Genomic DNA, 9,359 nt, shown 5'->3' with positions numbered 1-9,359 from the left:
CACAATCTTGGAAATAGAATGGAGAAAATATAAGAAACGTGCAACAGGGACCTAGAAGAACTAAAGAGCAAATAAACAATGATGAACAACAGAATAAATGAAATTAAAAATTCTCTAGAAGGAATCAATAGCAGAATAACTGAGGCAGAAGAACGGATAAGTGACCTGGAAGATAAAATAGTGGAAATAACTACTGCAGAGAAGAATAAAGAAAAAAGAATGAAAAGAATTGAAGACAGTCTCAGAGACCTTTGGGACAACATTAAATGCACCAACATTCAAATTATAGGGGTCCCAGAAGAAGAAGAGAAAAAGAAAGGGATGGAGAAAATATTTGAAGAGATTATAGTTGAAAACTTCCCTAATATGGGAAAGGAAATAGGCAATCAAGTACAGGAAGCACATAGAGTCCCATACAGGATAAATCCAAGGAGAAACATGCCAAGACACATATTAATCAAACTATCAAAAATTAAATACAGAGAAAAAATATTAAAAGCAGTAAGGGAAAAACAACAACATACAAGGGAATCCCCATAAGGTTAACAGCTGATCTTTCAGCAGAAACTCTGCAAGCCAGAAGGGAGTGGCAGGACATACTTAAAGTGATGAAAGGGAAAAACCTACAACCAAGATTACTCTACCCAGCAAGGATCTCATTCAGACTCGACAGAGAAATTTAAAATGTTACAGACAAGCAGAACTAACAGAATTCAGCACCACACAACCAGCTTTACGACAAATGCTAAAGGAACTTCTCTAGGCAGGAAACACAAGAGAAGGAAGAGACCTACAATATCAAACCCGAAACAAATAAGAAAATGGTAATAGGAACATACATATTGATAACTACCTTAAATGTAAGTGGATTAAATGCTCCAACCAAAAGACATAGACTGGCTGAATGGATACAAAAGCAGACCTGTATATATGCTGTCTACAAGAGGCCCACTTCAGACCTAGGGACACATACAGACTGAAAGTGAGGGGATTGAAAAAGATATTCCATGCAAATGGAAACCAAAACAAAAGTGGAGCAGCAATTCTCATATGAGACAAAAGAGACTTTAAAATAAAGACTATTACAAGAGACAAAGAAGAACACTACATAATGATCAAGGGATCAATCCAAGAAGAAGATATAACAATTGTAAATCTTTATGCACCCAACATAGGAGCACCTCAATACATAAGGCAAATGCTAACAGCCATAAATAGTGAAATTGACAGTATCACAATAATAGTAGGGGACTTTAACACCCCACTTTCACCAATGGACAGATCATCAAAAATGAAAATAAATAAGGAAACACAAGCTTTAAATGATACATTAAACAAGAGGGACTTAATTGCTATTTATAGGACATTCCATCCAAAACCAACAGAATACACTTTCTTCTCAAGTGCTCATGGAATATTCTCCAGGATAGATCATATCTTGGGTCACAAATTAAGCCTTGGTAAATTTAAGAAAATTGAAATTGTATCAAGTATCTTTTCTGATCACAATGCTATGAGACTAGATATCAATTACAGGAAAAAAATCTGTAAAAAATACAAAGACTTGGAGGCTAAACAATACACTACTCAATAGCCAAGAGATCACTGAAGAAATCAAAAAATACCTAGAAACAAATGACAATGAAAACACAACAACCCAAAACCTATGGGGTGCAGCAAAAGCAGTTCTAAGAGAGAAGTTTATAGCAATACAATCCTACCTCAAATAAACAACCTAACCTTACACCTAAAGCAATTAGAGAAAGAAGAACAAAAGAGCCCCAAAGTTAGAAGAAGGAAAGAAATCATAAAGATCAGATCAGAAATAAATGAAAAAGAAATGAAGGAAATGATAGCAAAGATCAATAAAACTAAAAGCTGGTTCTTTGAGAAGATAAACAAAATTGATAAACCATTAGCCAGACTCATCAAGAAAAAAGGCAGAAGACTCAAATCAATAGAATTAGAAATGAAAAAGGAAAAGCAACAACTGACACTGCAGAAATACAAAGAATCATGAGAGATCACTACAAGCAACTCTATGCCAATAAAATGGACAACCTGGAAGAAATGGACACATACTTAGAAAAGCACAACCTTCCAAGACTGAACCAGGAAGAAATAGAAAATAAGAACAGACCAATCACAAGCACTGAAATTGAGACTGTGATTAAAAATCTTGCAACAAACAAAAGCCCAGGACCAGATGGCTTCACAGGCGAATTCTATCAAACATTTAGAGAAGAGATAACACCTATCCTTCTCAAACTCTTCCAAAATATAGCAGAGGGAGGAACACTCCCAAACTCATTCTACGCGGCCACCATCACCCTAACACCAAAATCAGAGAAAGATCATAAAAAAGAAAACTACAGGCCAATATCTCTGATGAACATAGATGCAAAAATCCTCAACAAACTACTAGCAAACAGAATCCAACAGCACATTAAAAGGATCATGTACCATGATCAAGTGGGGTTTATCTCAGGAATGCAAGGATTCTTCAATACATGCAAATCAATCAGTGTGATAAAGCACCCTAACACACTGATGGAGGAAAACCATATGATCATCTCAATAGATGCAGAAAAAGCTTTCAACAAAATTGAACACCCATTTATGATAAAAACCCTCCAGAACGTAGGCAAAGAGGGAACTTACCTCAACATAATAAAGACCATATATGACAAACCCACAGCCAACATCGTTCTCAATGGTGAAAAACTGAAACCATTTCCTCTAAGATCAGGAACAAGACAGGGTTGTCCACTCTCCCCACTATTATTCAACATAGTTTTGTAAGTTTTAGCAACAGCAGAGAAGAAAAAGAAATAATAAAAGGCACCCAAATCAGAAAAGAAGAAGTAAAGCGGTCACTGTTTGCAGATGACATGATACTATACATAGAGAATCCTAAAGATGCTACCAGAAAACTACTAGAGCTAATCAATTAATTTGGTAAAGTATTAGGATACAAAATTAATGCACAGAAGTCTCTTGCCTTCCTATACACTAATGATGAAAAATCTGAAAGAGAAATTAAGGAAACACTCCCATTCACTATTGCAACAAAAAGAATAAATACCTAGGAATAAACCTACCTAAGGAAACAAAAGACCTGTATGCAGAAAACTATAAGACACTGATGAAAGAAATTAAAGATTACACAAACAGATGAAGAGATATACCATGTTCTTGGATTGGAAGAATCAACATTGTTAAAATGACTATACTACCCAAAGCAATCTACAGATTCAATGCAATCCCTATCAAACTACCAATGGCATTTTTCACAGAACTAGAACAAAAAATTTCACAATTTGTATGGAAACACAAAAGACCCCGAATAGCCAAAGCAATCTTTGAAAGGAAAACGGAGCTGGAGGAATTAGCCTTCTGGGATGCAGACTATACTACAAAGCTACAGTAATCAAGACAGTATGGGGCTTCCCTGCTGGCACAGTGGTTGGGAATCCACCTGCCAATGCAGGGGACACGGGTTCGAGCCCTGGTCTGGGAGGATCCCACATGCCGTGGAGCACCTGGGCCTGTGTGCCACAACTACTGAGCCTGCACTCTAGAGCCAGCGAGCCACAACTACTGAGCCCATGAGCCACAACTACTGAGCCCGTGAGCCACAACTACTGAGCCCGCACGCCTGGAGCCCATGCTCCACAACGAACAGTAGCCCCCTCTCGCCGCAACTAGAGAAAGCCTGTGCGCTGCAACGAAGACCCAAAGTAGCCAAAAATAAAATAAATAAATAAAATATCATTAAAAAAAAAGACAGTATGGTACTGGCACAAAAATAGAAATATAGATCAATGGAACAGGACAGAAAGCCCAGAGATAAACCCCACACATGTGGTCACCTTATTTTTGATATAGGAGGTAAGAATATACAATGGAGAAAAGACAGCCTCTTCAATAAGTGGGGCTGGAGAAACAGGACAGCTACATGTAAAAGAGTGAAATTAGAACACTCCCTAACACCATGCACAAAAATCAACTCAAAATGGATTAAAGACCTAAATGTAAGGCCAGACACTATCAAACTCTTAGAGGAAAACATAGGCAGAACACTCTATGACATAAATCACAGCAAGATCCTTTTGACCACCTCCTAGAGAAATGGAAATAAAAACAAAAATAAACAAATGGGACCTAATGAAACTTAAAAGCTTTTGCACAGCAAAGGAAAACTTAAACAAGATGAAAAGACAACCCTCAGAATGGGAGAAAGTATTTTCAAATGAAGCAACTGACAAAGGATTAATCTCCAAAATTTACAAGGAGCTCATGAAGCTCAATATCAAAAAAAAGAAACAACCCAACCCAAAAAATGAGAAGACCTAAATAGACATTTCTCCAAAGAAGATATACAGATTGCCAACAAAGACATGAAAGAATGCTCAACATCATTAATCATTAGAGAAATGCAAATCAAAACTACATTGAGCTATCACCTCACACCAGTCAGAATGGCCATCATCAAAAAATCTATAAACAATAGATGCTGGACAGGGTGTGGAGAAAAGGGAACCCTCTTGCACTGTTGGTGGGAATGTAAATTGATACAGCCACTATGGAGAACAGTATGGAGGTTCCTTAAAAAACTAAAAATAGAACTACCATACGACCCAGCAATCTCACTACTGGGTATATACCCTGAGAAAACCATAAAAAAAAGAGTCATGTACCACAATATTCATTACAGCTCTATTTACAATAGCCAGGACATGGAAGCAACCTAAGTGTCCATCGACAGATGAATGGATAAAGAAGATGTGGCACATATATACAATGGAATATTTCTCAGCCATAAAAAGAAATGAAATTGAGTTATTTGTAGTGAGGTGAATGGACCTAGAGTCATACAGAGTGAAGTAAGTCAGAAAGAGAAAAACAAATACCGTATGCTTACACATATATATGGAATCTAAAAGTTAGAAAAAATGGTACTGAAGAACCTAGAGGCAGGACAGGAATAAAGACACAGACTAGAGAATGGACTTGAGGACACGGGGAGGGGGAAGGGTAAGCTGGGACGAAGTGAGAGAGTGACATGGACATATATACACTACCAAATGTAAAATAGATAGCTAGTGGGAAGCACCCGCATAGCACAGGGAGATCAGCTTGGTGCTTTGTGACCGCCTAGAGGCGTGGGATAGGGAGGGTAGCAGGGAGACGCAAGAGGGAGGGGATATGGGGATATATGTATATGTAGAGCTGATTCACTTTGTTATAAAGCAGAAACTAACACACCATTGTAAAGCAATTATACTCCAATAAAGATGTTTTTAAAAAAAGTTATTAAAATTCAGATTCTATGTTCCAATTGGCTTGAAACTGAATCTTAGTTATGCACACACTATTTGAAAAAAAAAAAAACGTGGCCCTTCTTCATGTGCATTTCTAACTAAATGGACTGATGGGACCAAAGGCAATTTAGAATATCAGTGGCCACTATGGGAAACTTTTGAAATCTCCAACCTTAATTTCCTTAAAACTAAACTGGACTACAATAGATCAGAGTTTCCCAGAACTGAGTGGAATGCTTATTTTGATTGGTATTTTGAGTCTTCCCAAGGTTATCAGTGGTCTCTCTTCAAAATAAGATTTTAAGATTAACTGGGGCAAACAAATGATTAAAGAAAGGTCAAAGGGCTCCTGAAGTTGCAGGCCTTTCTTCCTGGTCTCTTTTTCTCAGGTTTTGCGTCCTGGGCTGTCCTGCCTCTCTCAACCCCTGTGCTCAGACTCCACCTTCAGCACCATCTTCCTCCTTCTCTTCTATGCTGCCTATGCCTCCTCTATACCCTCAGCTACCTCACACTAATTCTCTCACCAAACTTTTACTTTTCTCTGAAACTCTCTTCTCCTCTGAAACTATCAGAATCTGTCCCTTTAATATTAAGCCTTCTGAGGACCCCAAGGCTAAACTCTTAATTTCTTACACTCCCTGGACTACAGCTGAACTGTGAGCCAGTCAAAAATTTCCCAGAGTAATGCAGATCCTCAGAAATTTACTGAGGAATTCAATACAGTCGTTCAAATGTATCAGCCTGGTTTCACTGACTTATTCTTGTTCATATGCTTGTCGGCGAAGGGCAGGCCCAGCACTGGATGAAAACCACTAACTGGGAAAATCCTGAAAGATCTCTAGAGTTACAGCTGGGAGGCCAACCCTCTTGGCTACAATAGGCTAATCTATTATACAATCAAGCTCAGGCAATCGCTAGATGACTTCACTGAGCAATGCCTAGGGCTTTTCCAAAGTCTGTTGGTTGGAACAAAATTCAGTCTTGTGCACAAAAGTCTGATGAACCTGTTCATGAATATTATAATTGAGTTCAGGTTGTTTTTAAAGAAATGTCTGTAGAGAACAAACTTATGGTTACCAGGGGGGAAAGGACGGGGGATAGATTGGGAGTTTGGGATTGACATGTACACACTGCTATATTTAAAATGGATAACCAACAAGGACCTACTGTATAGCACAGGGAACTCTGCTCAATTTTGTATAACAACCTAAATGGGAAAAGAATTTGAAAAAGAATTAAAAAAGAAAGAAAGAAAGAAAAGTCTGGTCTTCCAGATGTTGACTCCCCTGAGTAGCTTTTAACTCTATGCTTATTAATTGGCCAGACCAGGAGCTTTCCCTTCTAGTACAAAGGACCAGGATGGAAAGGGAAACTATGTCCACTCCAGGTTTGGTTAGACTGGCAAACCAGCCCTCTCACATTCCAGATGAGTCATCTCAAAGGAAGACTGCTAAAATTCATAATCTTCAACGCCAGCAAATGAAGGCCCCTAAACAAAACCCAAAGCTTCCTATTTGTTGCTGCTGTTATTGCACAGAGCCAGGACATTGGAAAAGAAATTGTTACAGATTCAAACTCTTCAGGTACCTGCAGCCCTCTAACCAGCCTTTCTAATGTACTCCCAATTCTCAAAGATGGGGCTCCGTAGACGGGGCTCTTCCGAATTCTCCCTCTTAATTGGCTGGGAGAAACGTTTCTCCAGATGGGGGATGAATCTCTTCCAGTACGAATTGACCCCAGAGCCACACTCTCAGAGCTCAGCCCCACTACTATAAAGCAGCCCCTGTATCAGAGGACTACAACTGTTCAAACAGTAGGGATCTCTAATGAACCTCAAGAGGTTCCTGTCTCTGAACCTATTCCGCTTTATTTAGGCCCTTTGAGAGAGACACACCCTTTTCTCCTGGAATTTATCTCTCCCCAAAGGGGAAAATGATTCTAGAAATTGACAGTGGTCATCAAAGTAACGCACCACATGAATTAAATGACCCTTTGACATCTTTTATTTGTCCCATCTCTGATGGTACCAGAGCTGATTCTGGAAACACTAATCATTTGTCCCTGTTGAGTCAGCTACCACCCTCCTTATGGGCAAAATCTCCAGCTGACCCCTCAAATCCTCTTAACGAATGTCCTACAAGTAAAGAAGCCCTTAAAGGTATAAAGCCCATAATAGAAGATTACAAGGCTCAAGACCTCATGGTCCCTTGCACTAATCCTTGTAACACCTCCATTTTACTGGCAAGAAAATCTAAGGACCACGAGTGGACGTCTGTCCAGGACCTCCAAGCAATAAACAACTTAAAAAAATTTATTTATATTTGGCTGTGTTGGGTCTTCGTTGCTGCGCGCGGGCTTTCTCTAGTTGCCGTGAGCAGGGGTTACTCTTCCTTGCGGTGCACAGGCTTCTCATTGCGGTGGCTTCTCTTATTGTGGAGCACGGGCTCTAGGCGTGGGGGCTTCAGTAGTTGTGGCACGTGGGCTCAGTAGTTGTGGCGCACGGGCTTAGTTAGTCTGCGGCATGTGGGATCTTCCCCGACCAGGGCTCGGTCCCCTATCCCCCGCATCGGCAAGCGGATCCTTAACCACTGCGCCACCAGGGAAGCCCTAAACAACTTATTTTTTAACACCTTGTTGTTCCTAATCCTCAGGTGTCACTAACATCCATTCCCACCAGAAGCCAATTCTTTACTGTAATTGGTTTATGCCGTGCATTCTTTACAAGCTGATCATCTCCCCTGCGACCCCACCCCCCACCCCCTCTTGGCCTTTAAAAATGCTTTGCCGAAACCCTTCGGGGAGCTCAAGGCTCTTCAGGGAATGAGCCACCTCATCTCATTGCATGGCCTTGCAATAAACCTTTCTCTGTTCCAAACTCCGACGTTTTAGTTTGCCTGGCCTCACTGTGCTTTGGGCACACAAACTTGTGTTAGGGATCCCAAATAAACCCATCTTTGCCGTAGAAATAACTGGCAGCCTTATTTGTTTCAGGTCAACAACCCATTAATGAGGGAACCAGAGGATGACAAGGCTGCTTCAAAGGAGAATGCAGGCAACTGACTATGTGTACATAGCCAGCGAAAAAGAGCAGAGAAGGAAACTCTTGGGATGAGATCGATAAATCAAGCAGACACCTGGTTAGTGTTCTGAGCTGGCAGAGGTCATTTGCATTTTTACCAGATAAAATCATTTACATCACCACTGGAGGAAAAAATTTGCATCTCTATTACACAACAAAGCTTGTGTTTGGTTTTCTACAAGTTAACTTCTACCCTTAAAAGAGTAATAAAATGCCCTCATTTAAAATAGTAAGTCAGGGCTTCCCTGGTGGCGCAGTGGTTGAGAGTCCGCCTGTCGATGCAGGGAACACGGGTTCGTACCCCGGTCCGGGAGGATCCCACATGCCGCGGAACGTCTGGGCCCGTGAGCCATGGCCGCTGAGCCTGCGTGTCCGGGGCCTGTGCTCCGAAACGGGAGAAGCCACAACAGTGAGAGGCCCGCGTACCGCAAAAAATATATAAATAAATAAATAAAATAGTAAGTCAAAGTTACTAAAATCCCAGGCAGGACCCTTGGTGGTCTTGTCTGATACTGTATTACCATGACAATGAAGGCCACCAAGCCTCTTTTCTGCTTGACTTGCAAGTTCTGGTTCCAACAGGTGTGGTCTGGTGGTGCATGTTTTAGAGTCATCAGATGAGTAAATATGTTGAAGTCTGGAAAGCGTTTGGGACATGCGTTAGGTAACATCTATTTCCCTGACCCCTCCCTTCACCTCCAGTCACCGTTAGGTTCATGTCCTTTATTATCCTGTACCTCCTGGTGTGCGCACCCAGCACTTTGCATCCTATTCGTGTAAGTGACTATCTCTCCCTTTGGACACCAGGCAGAGTTTTCTTGCCCCCGTCTATGTACTGGCTCTCCAGCTCAGGGTCTGGTACAACTTACAAGTTCAATAAATGCTTGTTGAATAACTGTATAAATGAGATGGAATCTGAGCCATGTTGTGAAAAAACCATGGTAGGTACGAGGTAG

The sequence above is a fragment of the Leucopleurus acutus genome (assembly GCF_964270905.1).
Source record: "Leucopleurus acutus genome assembly, chromosome: 9".
NCBI classification, from domain to species: domain Eukaryota; kingdom Metazoa; phylum Chordata; class Mammalia; order Artiodactyla; family Delphinidae; genus Leucopleurus; species Leucopleurus acutus.
The sequence above is the reverse complement of the archived record's forward strand: the minus strand, read 5'-3'. Positions refer to the sequence as shown.